This window comes from Scyliorhinus canicula, chromosome 13 (assembly GCF_902713615.1).
Source record: "Scyliorhinus canicula chromosome 13, sScyCan1.1, whole genome shotgun sequence".
Taxonomy (NCBI): Eukaryota; Metazoa; Chordata; class Chondrichthyes; order Carcharhiniformes; family Scyliorhinidae; genus Scyliorhinus; species Scyliorhinus canicula.
Window position 1 is genome coordinate 120,117,435 of NC_052158.1, and position 16,606 is coordinate 120,134,040.

Genomic DNA, 16,606 nt, shown 5'->3' on the forward strand with positions numbered 1-16,606 from the left:
CAACCCAAAGATGTGCAGAGTAGGTGGATTGGCCACGCTAAATTGCCCCTTAATTGGAAAAAATGAATTGGGTACTCTAAATTTATAACCAAAAAAAAAGTTGATCAGACATGACCTACCCTTAACAAAATCATGGGCTGGATTCTTTGTTTCTGAGACTAAGCGCTGATGCTGGCGTGGAAACAGCGGTGTTTTTACGACAGGTAAAATGGCGCAACAGCTGAACCGATTCAGCAACTCTAAATGGGCTAGCACCGTCGCCATGTGGAACGCGACCGGTTCTATGGAAAACAGCGCTGGATTTGGCGGGTCTGTGATTAGCACACATGAGGCTCACATGCCGCAGCCGCACTTAAACGATCCATCCCCCCCACACACACCGTCCCAGACAACAAGGTGGCTGGAGGGAGAGAAGCGCCACTGTTCAGGGATGCTGAGCTGGAGATCCTCCTGGATGCCAAGGAGGAGAGGCGGATTATCCTGTACCCCAGCCCTGAAGGAAGGCCACCAGGTGCCACCTTTCACCGTGCCTGGGCACACGTGGCAGACGCGGTCAGCGCCATAAGCAACGTCATCCAGACTGGCATCCAGTGCAGGGAGAAACTGCATGACCTCCTCAGGGCGGCCAGGGTGAGTAGGCAGCGCTGTGCCCCTGGAACTAACCTCGCCCCCCCCCCCCACCCCCCCCCCCCCTCCCCACCTACACATACCCCACCCCCCTACACATAATCCCCCCCCCCCCCCCCTCCCCAGGAGACGGCCGAATCCCCACCCACCCCCACATGCATGCTGGCCGCAATGGCCAGGTGTCCTGGTCACTGACGCCATGTCAAATATATTTTTAAGGTCTTTTGCATCATAATACATACAACTCTCCACATAGCTGGAGACATGGGCCTGATTTTAACCCATTTAAAACTCACCCACTTCCACAGAGTTAAAATGGAGACCCCACTTCGTTGCGGATCCCCATGGCACATATGTGGACACCCCCCACTTCACACCCCCCCATACCCCTCACCCCCCCTCAGCACGTCATCCCCATCACCCCACAGCCCCTCATGCCCCTAACCCCGCTCAATCCCTCACCCCACCCTCACATCCTTCACCCTTATCCTCACCACGGATCCCGGGCTTCTGAAACATCCAGTCCCAGCCACAGTGCAGCTGCAGGCAGAGACCCAGGGACTACAAGAGGGGATGACGACGGGCGCAGGTGGAGGAGTCCATCCGCGTGCAGGAGCAGGGGGTGGTGCCAACCAGGCCAACACTGCGCAGATGGCATCCGCAGTGGAGGCAATGGGGGCAACGGTGTCGGATATGGGTCAGCGTGTCCAGGGCCTGGGGCATTCTGTGCAGGCGGGGGCCGAGGCCCAGGACAGGTCTGCCCTCTCACAGGCAGCCATGTGCCCCAGCCACCTGGACATTGCAGCGGCGCTCCAGCGTGGCCTAGTCACAGGAGGCCATGGCTGAGAACGTCGGTGGCATTGCCCAGGCGCTGGCCAGCGTGGCACAGACACTGGGCAGGATGGCCCTGTCCCAGAGGGAGGTGTCCCAGTCACTGACTGATGTGGCACAGAACCCTCAGGATGGTGGCACAGTCACAGTGTATTGTGGTGCAGTCCCAGGTGGAGATGGGCCACTCCCCATGCTCCATGGCCGCGAACGTGCAGACCCTGGTCGAGACCAGAGCAGTGCCAGGTGGCCGGGGGGGGGGGGGGGGGCTCAGGGGTTGGCCCCACTTGCATCCCCATCCCATGGAGTAGCCCGGAGGCCTTCGGACATCCCGAGGGAGGAGGAGGTGCTTGGGCCCGTGCCAGTGACCCCCACACTGGAGGTGCTGGAACAGCGCAACACCTCGGACTCCCCCCTTCCTGTCCCTGGTGCATCTGGTGGACAGCGGGCAGAACAGGGCAGCACCATGCCACCCGGGTCGTCCCGGGAGACGTGCGCCAATGGGGACCCTTGTCGCAGACCAGGAGTCACTGCAGGCCACCTCCACTCCTGCTGTACCATCCGGGGAACAATCTAGGCGTACAGTTAGGGCCGTAAGGCCACAAAGTTAGACACCAGCTGAGTTGGCACGGGTGCAGGGCACAATTGAGTTATAGGGGCTAGAGCACAGACTGTGTATATTTCTCCACAATAAACACCTGTCAACACCGTTGAAACCTCCCTGGGTGCTCTGTCTGATTGTTGTGGGGGTGTGCCAGTCAGTGCTGGCCGGGGGGGGGGGGGGGGGGGGGGGGGGGGGAGTGGGGGACCAGGTAGGTCCCGTGGGTAGACCTTCCTACCCCCCCCCTCCCTCCCGCCCCCTCCCTTTTCTCCATAAATCTTTCCTCTTGACTCCCATCCTGAATACTTTTGACACAGAGGCTTTATCACATCCAAATGGTCTAATTTGTGACATCTCGCAGTGACTTCCCTCTGACCCTGTCCAGTTGGAGAGAATATCTTTGCTGAGCTTGCTCATCCTCGCCCATAACCATTATTTGTACTTTCAGCAGGAATTGTTGAATAGCAACTGGGAGCAGGAGCCCTGACTGATTTTCCGCTTTTTTTCCCCAGGAACACTGCAGTCAGTTACAGTTCTGTGACTGCCACCCCAGCTGAAGTCAGCAAAGTCTGCACAAAGCAGGGACTCTCCTGGTTTGTAGACCTCAGGGGCAGCGAGGCCACCTCATCAGGAGGGAGGGCTCCGATTAATTGAGTGTTATTGATTGTGACTAGTATGGAAATGCTTTTACTCCGATTGTTCTTGTTGATGCATTAGTGTGCCGTTAATGGAGATTTCCGTACGTCCTAAAGTGACATCATAATCACCGCTTCCAACTCTTAATGGGTCCCGAGAGCTGCTGTCACTGAAAATAAGAGCCTCTCTCTTTCAGCTCTCCGATGAGCAAGCATAAATACATGCATAAGAAAATATGGTTATACTAAATGAATCAATTTTTTTATTGATTATATGCTTCAAAATATAGATCAACTGTGATACGTTATGAAAAAGTCAGCTTTATTTTACAAACAATCAAAAAATGTTATACAGGGAAAAACCATCTGGACGATTCAGCCTGTCAAATATATTTTTAAGGTCTTTTGCATCATAATACGTACAACTCTCCACATAGCTGGAGACATGGGCCTGATTTTAACCCATTTAAAACTCACCCACTTCCACAGAGTTAAAACGGAGCCCATTTAATCTCCTGGGAGAGGCAAGCAGCGAGGTAAAACTCAGGCCAATTGTGCACGGAGGGTGGGGTGGGGCTAGAACTGGAAAATTCCTTTCTGATCCTCTTAAGCGACCATAATTAGTCCAGGAGTTCACGGGCTGGATTCTCCGCCGTCGGGATGCTCCATTTTGCCGGCAGCCCGGAGGTTTCCCGATGGCGTGGGGCTGCCCCACAATGGTGTTGCTCGTTCTACTGTTAGAGGGCTACAATGGGAAACCCCATTGACCAGCCGGTGAGACGGAGCATCCGCTGGCGAGGTGAAACAGAAATGTGGCGCGGCAGGGCGGAGAATCCAGTCCCACATTGACCCCTATTGACATTGCAGATATGAGGTATTCTCTGACCCAATCAGAAACAATTCAGTTAAAGGCATTCAGTGGGCTTCCGGTGGCGGCCATGGTGTGAGTGGTCACACGCTTGAAGGTGTAGAAAAGAGCTCTTTTTGCCCAAAATTGGGTTCAACATTGACAGAAAGGTGCAGCTGAAGGTTGGAAGTGTAGATCCCCTCGGGAGTGGTATGTCTGCTGGGGCGGAATTCTCCGACCCCCGGGGAGTCGGGGAATCGCCTGGGGCTGGCGTCAATCCCGCCCCCGCCATGGCCCGAATTTTCCTCCACCCGGGAATCGGCGCGGGTGGGAATTGTGCTGCGCCGGTCGATGGCCCCCCCCCCCCCATTCTCCACACCTTTGGGGAGGCCCCGCCGGGTAGGGGAGAATCCCGGCCCTGGCTACAAAACCCGGCAGAAGAAGGTGAAAGACATGGCCAAGGAGTTGGAAGAGACCTGTGGTGCAGCAGCCAGTGTAAGGACGGCGGAGGGGGAAGTGTCAGCGCAAGTAGCTAAGCCCCAGTTGTAACAGTTGATGGCCTTTATGAAATGAAATGAAAATCGCTTATTGTCACAAGTAGGCTTCAAATTAAGTGACTGTGAAAAGCCCCTAGTCGCCACATTCCGGCGCCTGTTCGGAGAGGCTGGTATGGGAATTGAACCGTGCTGGTGGCCTGCCTTGGCCTGCTTTAAAAGCCAGCTCTTTAGGTCTGTGCTAAACCAGCCATCAAGGAAGAGTTCCACCAGCAGAGGAAGGAGATGCAGGAGGATCGCTCAAAGGCCATCAAAGGGGCTGTGGCACCTCTGAAGAGCTCGATGGAGAGGGTGGAGAAATGTTTGGAGTTGCTTGGGTTACAGATCCGGGCGATTGGGCGGTGGCATTGGAGGTGGAGCTCTTAGGAGACCTTTGCAAGACATTGAGAGCAAAGGTGGATGAGCAGGAAAATAGATCGAGAAGGCAGAATCGGCAGATAGTGGGCCTGCCTGAAGGAGTGTAAGGTGGAGTGCCACGAGATACGTTTCGAAGAGGCTGGCGGGATTGTTGGCGGAGGGGGTTCTGGATAAGGCCCTGATGTGGTTAGAGTGCAGAGGTCTCTGAGGCAGATGCCAAGAGTAGGGGAGCCACTACGGGCGGTGATCATGAGACTCAATAGGTTCTTGGAGAAAGAGAAGATTCTGCAGTGGGCCATGGAGAAGCACAACTGTGAATGGGAGGGGAGCAAGGTCCGAATATACCAGGACATTGGAGCTGAGCTGGCAAAATGGCATGCAGGGTTCAACAAGGCCAAGGCGGTGCTATATCAATGGCAGATCAGGTTTGGGGTGCTCTATCCGACGAAGTTTTGGGTGACGTATGAAGGCCAGGAATACTATTTTGAGACCCCAGAAGCAGCCAATGACTTTATCAAGGAGAATTAACTGGGGGGAGAACTGAACTGAACAATTCTAGGAGACTGAGGTGGTGCCACTTTGAAGTAATTGGGAGCACGGGTAGAGTGGGGGTTGGAGGGAGTAGGGGGTGCTCCTTTCCTCCGATGTGGAGGGTTTTTTCTTTTTTCTTCATTGTTGGACTGACAAAGGGTAGCAGGAGTGAAATGTTTGTAAGGACACGGCTGTCCACGCCCCCCACCCTGCTACCTGGGGCTGTGAGTTTTTTAAAATTCTGTTTGTTTGTTCTTGGGGAAGGTGACCTGATGGTTCGAGATGAGTCAGTGTTTGGATGGGGGAGGGGGAGGTCAGCGGGGAGTTTTCTTCACAGAACAGAGAGCGATGGCGGGAAGGGGTCAATGCGAGAAGCCTCTGGGCAAGAGTTACCACAGTGGCAGGTAATGCTGGTGAACAGAAATGAGGTGGGGGAAAAGGCCGAGAGGGGTGGCCGAAGGGGGTGAAGGCGGGGACGAGGGGAGGGGGAGGGTGTTAGAAGGGAGAGTGACGTGACGAGGCAAGGTTGGAGAAGAAATATGGTCAGCGATGGAGAAAGGGGCCATCTTGGATGGGCCAGGAAAGGGTGAAATTAACGGGGGTAGAGCCAAAAGGGGAGGATGGTGGACGGTAGATGGGAATGGAAGGATAAGCCCCCCAGTAAGGCTGATAATATGGAACATGCGAGGGCTCAATGGACCAGTCAAAAGATCTCAAGTCTTTGCGCACCTTAGGATCTTGAAAGCGGAGTTGTTTTTTCTGCAGGCACCTCCGTGTGAAGGACCAGGTTAAGCTAAGGGAGGGGTGGATGGGTCAGGTTTTACACTCAAGGTTTGATTCAAATGCGCAGGGAGTGGCAACTTTGATGAGTAAGAAAACTGGGTTTGTGAGCATGAAGGAGGTGAGGGACCCGTGGGAGATATGTGATTGCGAGTTGGGTATTGGAAAGGACGCTGGTGGTGTTGGTGAATGTATATGCATCAAATTGGGATGATGTAGGTTTTATGAGGGAGTTACTGACAGCAATCCCGGACTTGGCCACACACCAGTTGATTACGGGAGGAGATTTTAATTGTGGCCTAGAGCCAAGGATAGATAGATCGAGCCCCAGGTCAGTGGGTAGGATATGAATGGCAAAGGAGCTGGGTGGGTTTATGGAAAAGATGGTTATGGTGGGCACGTGGCAATTCAAGATCCCAGGGGAGAGGGAGAATTCCTTTTTTTGCATGTGTACAGGGTATATCCCAGAATTTACTTTTTTGCGGTGAGCCGGGAGATTTTGGTCGGGGTGGAGGGGCAGACTATGTGAGGATAGTAATCTTGGGCCATGCGCCCCATTGGCTGGAGATTTGGCTTAGATAGGGACAGGAGACTCACCTACGGGAGCCGGATGGTCGCATCACAAACTGGCCCCTGGCGCGGTTCTCATTTCCGGCCTCTCCCGCTATTTCGCTCGAGCAAGAGCGCAACGAGGCCGGAGAATCGCTCACTTAGTCTCCCAAACGGAGAATTTTGCCCAATATTCACTGTATGAGTTGTGAGCCTTTTCGCAGAACCACCTAACACATTACTTAGTTCTGCCCTAACGTAAATTGTAAGCATGACCCCTAGTTCTCCAGCACCTTTTCAGTTGAAATAATTGGTCCACATAAACACAGTCTGGTCCCTTCGTTATTTTGTAAACCTTGATCAAATGAACCTAAGTCTGTGTTTCTCCAAAGCCCTAAGATCCAGCTCATTGAGTCCACATGGGTAAAAAAAAAGGTTCTAAATTGGGAATTGATCTTTTCACCTGCCTCTGCCCCTTTTCCAAAACCTCAATATCCCACCTTTCGAGGAGATCACAACTGGGCACTGTACTCAAGCTGAGGTCTTATAGAAGGAAAATATAGTATGTTTGATTTCTAGTGAATTGCCCTGTGAATGCCCCATAGAATTCTTTTAGCTTTAACAACATAGCGAAAATATATGTTTAAAATAACAAAACACAACTGTTAAGTCCAGCTGTGTTTATTGACAGGTGTACTAACTGTTCTAATCTTGAGTACATTTGAAATTGTTTCCTCATAGATCCAAGACAGGAACAATTAACTGACATAAATCAAATACATTTATCTTCAATTTTCTTAGTATCAAGAACTCATAAATTGAGTAATTATAATATGTGGGATTACACACCAGTTTTCATTAGATGATAGACCATAAGGCACTTTTGTGAACTTTGATCGGGGAATCAGCATTCAATACAGAGCAATAGTAATCAAAGGGGTACCTACCGGGGATCACATGATGTGAGTGAAGGATGGCTGCGTTTTCCCGAGCTCCTGCTCTGCTCATCCTTCAATCTTTGGGCTGGATTCTCCGTTTCAGGAAGCGTAATTCACGATCGGGGGAGAACCGTACGTAATATGCAAATCAAGGTTGGTGCCTGGTGCCAATTCCGACGCCGTGCTCCACTCCCTCTCTGCCGGTGAAATCGAAGTCTGCACCCTGCGCAGGCGGGTCCATGCAAAACTGTCACTCGCAAGGATTTAAATCTCATTAGCGGGTTGGACACAGTATGCACTGCCCTTCCGTGATGCCATGCCCCTCTCAGGCGGAAGTTCCACGGACGTGAATTGGTGCAAGTATTTACAAACGGGGCCTGGGCACCATGGTTGCTGAGGGGGAATGAGAAGATAATAAAACTTTTACAAACTCTCCAAAACGGTCGGGATTTCAGGTGGGTGGTTGCGGGGAGTAGGGAGGAGAGACTTGGCGACAGATACGTGGATTCAAGGTGCCTCCCCTCAGCCGCCATTGTGGCAATATGTGTTTTAAATGCACCCCTTTGATGTTTTTTACAGGCCCCTGGCTGCTCACTCTGCTGACTGCTCACTGTATCCTGTAAATGTTCACAGAGCCTCTGGTCGTTTGGGAGCCCACCCAGGCCGCCCCTCTGGAAACCAGATGACCCATCAACGGGTTGAGCAAGGCCAAACTCAATCATTAACACACCAGGTGTTGGCACTCCTCTGCACATTCATCAGAAGCACAGCCCCACTCCAGGGGAAGGAGGAGAATAGCAGAGCTTACCCCAAACAAAGGACACATGCACATATGTGAATGAATCTCGAGTACAGCCAGCAATGCTGTTTCAGTACAGCTACAACACTGGCATCTACCCCGTAATGTAGAAAATTGCCCAGTTCTACCCTGTCCATAAAAAGCAGGACAAATCCAATCCAACCAATTGCCACCTACCCTCAATCATTAACAAAGTGATGGAATGTGCCATTGACAATGCTATAAGCAGCACTTTACTCAGCAACAGCCTGCTCATTGACAGTTTGGGTTCTGCCAGAATCACTCACCTCCTGATATCATTACATCTTTGATCCAAACTGGGCCAAAGAGCTGAACACCAGCGGAGAGGTGAGAGTGACTGCCCTTGACATCAAGGCAGCATTTGAGCAAGTGTGGCATCAAGGAGCCCTAGCAAATTTGAAATCTGTCCCATCTCCAACTTCTTTTTTCTCTCTGAAACCCTTGAACATGTTTGTCACTTCCCAAATCTGTGCCCACCTTTCCCAGAGCTCAATGTTTTCGCCAAACAGGATTCCACACCTGTCTCAGTATAAAAACGCATTGGGCTGGATTTTCCACCTCGCACCGCCAACAGCGGAGTTCCCGATGCGATGGAAAATCCAGCGTCGGGGACAAAACGGGGTTGGCGCTGGGCACCAACCCATTTCCGATGCTTCCCCCCCCCCCCCCCCCCCCCCCCGCTGGTGTCGGGATCAAGATATGTTCCCGCGCACCCTCTCACTGACGTGGGGCACGAACCTCGATCCCGACGCCCGCGGGGCCCATTTGCATCCAATTACCAGGCCGGACACCATATTCTCCGGGCCCTCGTGATTCTACAGTCCTTTGGGCCTGGAATCACATGAGCAAGAATTGGTGCTGGTCCTGACAAGCATGTATTTGAAGCGGTGAACCTCGTGTTGGACCAAGGGGGTAACTGTTTAAGGGTTGCCCCGAAAGTCCATTGGAGGGCTCCCTCCTCCCACACAATGCAACACCTGCCTTCCCCACCCCACCAGACCAACCCCCACCCCCCCCCCCCCACTGCACCCTAACCAGAGAACCATTAAATAAAGGGATCATCCACAGAGAACCCCCAAAATAAAGGCACCTCCCCACAAAGACCCCCTAAATAAAGAGACCAACCCCCCACAGATCCCTCACAGAAAACAGACCCCTGTTAAGCCCCCCGAAGAGAGACCCCTGTCTGGAAGCTAGAGAGCAGTCCAGACAGAGGCAGTGAAAAAACATTACTGCTTTAACACTCACCTGGGCAATACACCTAATGGCTCAGGCAGAGGAAGCACCCCCTGTCAATTCCTGGAAAGAGAAAAACAGTCAGTTGGGTTTAAATTCCCTCAGACCTTTGATGAACAAGCCATTCATTCATTTCACTTTGGTACTGATGTTACTAGGCTGTGATTGGCAGCTACCACCCACCCCAGCTGTCAGTATTGTTCCATTCATCTCTCTTCATGGTTGAGTATGTTTGAAGTGATCAACTGTGAAACATCAAGCTTTGATTGACAGCTCCTGGACCACTTCAAATAGTTATGTGCTTTTAATTTCGCAGCTGACCACTTCAACGTCACTCAACCATGAAGAGAGATGAATGGAAAGCATGTTGGGCAGCCTGCCATGCCAGCCCAGACTCCGTGTCCAGTTCTTCCTGGCCATCCTCCTCGCCTGATGATGCCTGCCATTCTTCCTCCTCTTCCAGCATGTCCACTTTCTGCTGCGCAATGTTATACAGCACACAGAAAGCCGGCATGATGTTAGAGATCCTCCTGGGGCTATATTGGAGTGCCCTTCCAGAGCGGGCCAGGCTTTGGAAGCGCAATTTGAGGATGTCTTGCACTGCTCAATGATGCTCCTGGTTGCTGCGTGGGCATCATTATAGCTGTTCTCCATGTCCGTCTGGTGCCCTTAGACAGGCGTAATTAGTCAAGACCTCAGCGGATAACCCTTGTCACCCAAGAGCCCTCACCCGAGGGAACACCTTGAAGGTGCGCCATGATGTTTGCACCCTGCACGTTGCCAGGGTATAGGGTGCAGATGTCCATGATGTATAGCTGGTAGTTACACACCAACTGCACATTTCAGGAGTGGAAGCCCTTCCAATTGATGAAGGGCACTCCCAGATGAGCGCTGCTTGCAGGGGGACATGTGTGCCATCGACCAGCTCCTGGATCTGGGGCACACCATTGATGGTGACAAATCCTGCTGCTGGAGCATCCTGTTGTGCCTGGTCCATAAGGACGTTCATGTAGTCTGAAGTCCAGGATCATAGGACATTCATCACAGCGCAAATGCACCGATGTACTGATGTCTGAGAGGTCCCAAACAGGCCCCTGCACGGCCCCTGGAAAGATTCAGAGGCTTAAAGGTTCAGGGTGACCATTACCTTGACGACCACCGGGAGGGTTCTCCTCCAAACTCCCGTGGTGCCAGGTGTGCCATCATCTAGCACAGGTGGTGCACAATCTCCCTGGTTAGCCGTAGTCTTTGGCAGCACAGGCAGTCCAGCAACTCCTCGAAGGACAGGTACTGATGGTATACACGTGCCCTGATGTGGCGTCTCCTTCGCACCTCCTCCTGTTGGACGGCCGGCACTCAAGCCTCACCGACTGGTCCCTGCTTTCTGGAGCCAGCCCCTCTTGTGCAGGATCCTCCCTGAGTAAGCCCTTTGCCTTCAGCCTCTGTACATCCACAATGGCTGCGACAGCCAGGTAGATAGCAAGCATAACCGGCTGTACTCCGAAGCTATGTTAGCAAGATGAGTATTCCCTTGCCCATCCAGATCCAACAGGCTACATGGTAACCCTGAGTTGCATTTCAGCTTCACCAGCCGCATGATCCTCCCTCAAATCCACCCCACCCCTCAGCCGTTCCCCCCCCAATGTGTTGTCTTCCACACTGCATCCCTGTCCCCAATAATGAGTGGTATCGAGGAGCCACTATCCTCACCATCCGTCCCAGTCAACGGGAGTACTGGTGGCTGTTGCAACCTGTACAGCGATAGGCTCTGCGACCCCTGTCCCATCTCCCCCGTAATTTCTACTGTGGGAGTCCTCAGTGGGTGGGCCGTGTGTTATCCTGCCAGCAGGGTGCCACCTGGTTTTGGGGTGGAGATGGTCACGGTGTGCCACCAATCGCTTTCATGCTTAGAGGCTTATGGGTTGCCACGTCCTACATATATGGGTGAGGCAGGAAAGTGTGTATCTTCTGGTAGCTTAGCTGCAGTATGATGCGGATCCTGAGTGTGACACATAAGATGTGACAACCTGACCAGGGGCAGGATGGATGGGGCAATGGGGTGTGGTGGACAAGCAGGACTAGGAGATATCTGGTGGCCCTGCAGAGTAGGATAGCTGACAGTATCAATGGTGAAGCCTCTGCTCTGAGAGGGGCAGTGTGCCAGCGAGGGTGCCAAAGACCACGGTCCATGTGTCCTGTGTTTGGGGTGAGCTCTGCTATTGTTTGGGGTGAACTCCCAAATGACCAGAGGCTCTGTGAACATTTACAGGACACAGTGAGCAGACAGCAGAGTGAGCAGCCAGGGGCCTTAAAATTGTACCAAATGGGTGCATTTTAAAAACAAATAGTTTAACAACCCGGATCCCGAGGGGGCACCCCAAATCCATGGAACTGTCAGCAAGTCGCTCCCCCTGGCATTGGCAGTGATCTCCCTGCAAGAGGCACAATTTTGAATACTTTTGAAACTTTGCTTACCTTCTCTCTCCCCCTCAGCAGCCATGGTGCCCAGTTCCCGCTTGTGAATACCTGTAGTAAATCACACACATGTGAACTCCGCCTGAGAGGGTCGGAGCATCGCGGAGGCCCGAAGCATAATGGGTCAAACGCGCTAATGACATTTAAGTTAATGCAAATGCCAGTTTTTCATGCCACTGCCGGCGTGGGGTGCAAACCTCGTTATCACTGCCAGCGAGGGACCAGAGCCTGGCGCCAGATTCGGCGTAAGGCACGGCCCTCGATTTCGATCGGACGTCCGATTTTCCGCCACAGCGCGGTTCGCGTTTGCGACGTCGCGACGCGGAGAATTTCACCCATTGTCTTTGGTTCCTGCTGTAAGCTCTGTTCCTCAGCAATCTACTCATCCCTCTTCCAAGCAACTAGCTTGTAGTTGAAATAGACTGTTTGCCTAGTGTCATATTTGGCTTGAATATTCCACACACTCCTGGCTGACCTCCCACATTCTACCCTTAGTAAACTGAGGTCATCCAAAACACTGCTGCCCAGCCCCTTCCAGCACTAAGTCCTGTTCACCCATAACTCTTGTATTCCAGTGCCAAGGAGAGACATCATGGGCTCTGGTGCTTCCCCTGTTTCCAGGCCCCTTATTCCCGCTGCCCTCTAGTTCCTCTCTCTCTCTCACACACACACACACCACTCATGCATGATGTTTTCTCCCTATCAAGATTCACCAGTCAATCACCAAAAGGTCCAAGTAAAATTATAACACCCACTGTTGGCATCAGGTTACAAACATCATCTGATATATGTCATGTTATGTACTCTGGGATAACACGGGCTGCAACTGGTTCTAGCTTTAACCAAAAGATACTCCAGACCTTGAAATTAGTTCAATCTGATTTATTGAATCAGCAGCACAGTTAGCACAGTTCTCTATGAGTTCGACTCTCTGCTAACCTACGTGTGGTTACTCTGTCCGACTGAACTAGACTAGCTCTTAGCCATGTCCTGGAGGTGTGATACTCTGCAGTACTGAAGCAACCAAGCAATGAACGAAACTGACCTGACACCAATGGAGCAGCTTCCAAAAATAGCAGAACTCACAGTCTGATGGTCTTTCGGGTCTGAAGCTCTGGCTGTTCATCCTGGAAACCAAGCCCGGGCTCCCCTTAGCCTCTGGGAGCTGGTTTTTGATACTGTCAGCATCCCTCTCCCGAGCCGGACTGTGCTTGCCACCTGCATTGTCTCGTGGTTAAGCATCACCTCAGTTTTCACGTTCCCAGCCTAGTTTTCAAATCCTGCCAAGGTGTTCTCCCTCACTATCTCTGAAATTTCATCTAGTCCCATCCCTCTGAGGTATCTGCGCTCCTCCAATTCTGTCCTCTTGGTTCCCAAATTAAATTGCTCCACCATTGATGATCATGCTTTCAGCTGCCTAGGCCTTCAGCTCTGAAATTCCCCCCTCAATCTCTCTACCTCTGTTTTTTCCTGGCAGCCCAGTAGTCCGATTCCCCTGCCCTATCCCTGTAGCTCTGCAAGCTCACTTCCTTCAAGGATCCATCCAATTGCCTTTTAAAATCATTGTTTATCCCCGCTTCTGCCATTCTTTTAGGCAGCTGGATAAAAATCTTTTCCTCACATTGTTCCTACATCTCTTGCCCAAAACCCTGAATCTGTATGTTACTACTGATGGGTGTGATGGCTTCTCACTTTTGCAAATACTTGTTTGACTGCAAAAGATTTTTTTTAAAGGCACATGTTCACCAATTCAATGAGTGCTGTGTCTAGCCAGGCGAGGAATGCTGCAGCAAGTAACTCACTTCCTGACTCCCCAAAGCCTGTCCACTATCTACAAGGAACAAGTCAAGAGTGTAATGGAACACTCACCACTTGCCTGGATGAGTGCAGCTCTAACAACACTCAAGAAACGTGACACCATCCAGGACAAAACAATCCACTTGATTGGCACCCTTCCACAAACATTCAATCCCTCATCATCACGAACAGTAGCAGCAGTGTGTACCATCTACAGGATGCACTACAAGAACCCACCAAGGTTCCTTAGGCATCACCTTCCAAACCCTTGACTGCTACCATCTAGAAAGATAAGGGCAGTAGATACCTGGGAATGCCATCAACTGCATGTTCCCCTCCAGGTCACTCACCATCCTGACTTGGAAACATATCACCGTTCCTTCATTGCCCCTGGGTCAGAATCCTGGAATTCCCTTCCTTTTAAAAAAATTTTAGAGTATCCAATTAATTTTTTCCAATTAAGGGGCAATTTAGCGTGGCCAATCCACCTAACCTGCACATTTTTGGGTTGTGGGGGTGAAACCCACGCAAACACGGGCAGAATGTGCAAACTCCACACGGACATGACCCAGGGCCGGGATCGAACCTGGGACCTCGGCGCCGTGAAGCAGCAGTCCTAACCGCTGCGCCACCATGCTGCCCCTGGAATTCCCTTCCTAACAGCACTGCGGGTGTACCTACACCTCAGGGCTCCATGGTTCAAGAAGAAAGCTCATCACCACCTTCTGAAGGTAAACTAGGGATGGATAATAAATGCAGGCCGAACCATCGATGTGCACATCCTGTAAATTAATAAATAAATAGACAGGTTTCCTTTAGGTTGTAAAAAAAAAGAGAACAGCATTTATTGTACTTAACCTGGTCTATGTAAAATAATAAATATGATCTAACATCACCTACACAATGGCATGTGATGATAGGTAAGTAATTTGAAGTCCAGTAAACCTCAAAGGGTATACATACACTGGAGGTCAATGAAATGGCTGAGCTCAGTGGTCCTTCTGGGTTTGTTGTTGTGTGGCAGTGAAGAAGTTGATGTTCAATCCATCTGTCTGTCTGGAGACAGCAGCTGCTAGGTTGATTCTTTACTCTCTGCCTGTGACACATGGATAGTCAGATACAGACAGTGCTCAAAACCTACAAGCTGGATAGAAAGAGAGAGAGAGAGAGGGAGCACACTCAGGATTTTGCTTCTTCCGTGTCTCATTTGCTTGTGCTGGTCAGCAGAAAAAACAGTTGATGAATCACATAAAGTATTAGCTGGCCTGCCACATGACCCTCTCTCGCCAATTGCCCAGAGATCCAAATATGGTCATGGCAGGTGGATGGCAGTCGTCTGGCTTACATGATCAGCTTACATCTGGCCACATGGCTTTCGTAGCCAAAGTACCATTGTCCAAGTGATTTTGTTAAATGGTTTGGCCCCATCCAGTTGAGTATCCAGGTGATTGTCTGGATACCTTGTTAATGAGATAGGGGATGCCCCCTTCCATACCCCTCTAAGGTAATTGTTTCTTGTGATCTGAGGCAGCAGTGTTAACCACTGTGCCACCGTGCCACCCTTAGATGCAGAGCAGATGGGAGACTTAACAAATTTGCTTCTCGTGTTTCAAGAGATCTCTAGACACAATCCAAGGTGCATGACACTAGCGCTACATGATGTGGGTGTAGGAGAGATCCTTCTGCATAGCAAAATCACTATCACCTAGCCTCCAGAGAAACTGATCCAGGTTCAGGAAAAAATTAAATTCATGCTGGAGCACAACCTGATTGAGTCGAGCCACAGCACTGGAGTTCTCCAATTGTTCCCATACCCAAGCTGCTGGTTCAAAAAGCTTGTGCACTTATTACAGAAAAATTAATGCAGTGACCACAGCTGACTCATACCTGATCACTTGTCCAAAAGACTGTTTGACAAAATAGGGAACTCCACTTACATCACAAAGCTAGACATGTTAAAAGGATAATGGCAAATTCCCTTGAGCTAAGGAAATATCAACTTTCATCTTACCCAAATGGCCAGTAATGCTATTTGGGTTTAGAAAGACTGATGAACTAGATATTGGCTGGTCAGCCAATTGGATGAATTGCTAATATGCAGTGACACCTGCAGAGACCATCAAAGCAAGTTAAAAGTCCTATCCCGAGGGTTGCAATCTACCGATTTAGTGGTAAGTTACACAAAGAACAAGTTCGCTAATATTCAGGTAAACAACCCAAGGGCATGTTGTGGGTAAAGACTGGGTGTTGCCAGGGGCAGCAATAGAACAAACACTAAATGGAAAACAATGCGATTTTTGGCGACATGTGGGTTCTACCAGACACTCATTCAGATTTCAGTACTTTAGCTGGCCCACTGATGGTGAAATGTGGCTGAACCTAGACAGCCCTTTTCTGCCCAAGCTGTACAGCACGGTAACACAATGGTTAGCATTGTGGCTTCACAGGGCCACAGGTGTGATTCCCGGCTTGGGTCACTCTCTGTATGGAGACTGCACCTTGTCCCCGTGTCTGCGTGCGTTTCCTCCGGGTGCGCCGGTTTCCTTCCACAAGTCCCGAAAGACGTGCTGTTAGGAAGTTTGGACATTCTGAATACTCCCTCTGTGTACCCAAACAGGCGCCGGAATGTGGCGACTAGTGGCTTTTCACAGTAACTTTATTGCAGCGTTAATGTAAGCCTACTTGTGACAATAAGGATTATTATTATGAACAACTAATTCAAGAGTGATAGTAGTAACCTCAACCCCATTTCCCTATTCACCAACTATCCTACACTCTTTACTCTCTGTCCAATACTGAGTGACACATTGTGGATATGTGTCTAGTCTATACCCGAGTAATCAACTTTTTGAAGGCTTCCCATGGTTCGTGTGTGTGGAAGGTGCTGAGGTTATCATGTTGGTCATTATCTTCAGGAGAAATGAATTAAACACCTGTGTAACCTTTTAAGAAATTGGTGAAGGTTAAAAACTAAGAGCCATGTTTATAGTGAAATAATAACCGTGTCTGCACCCAGCACATGTGCTGCAAT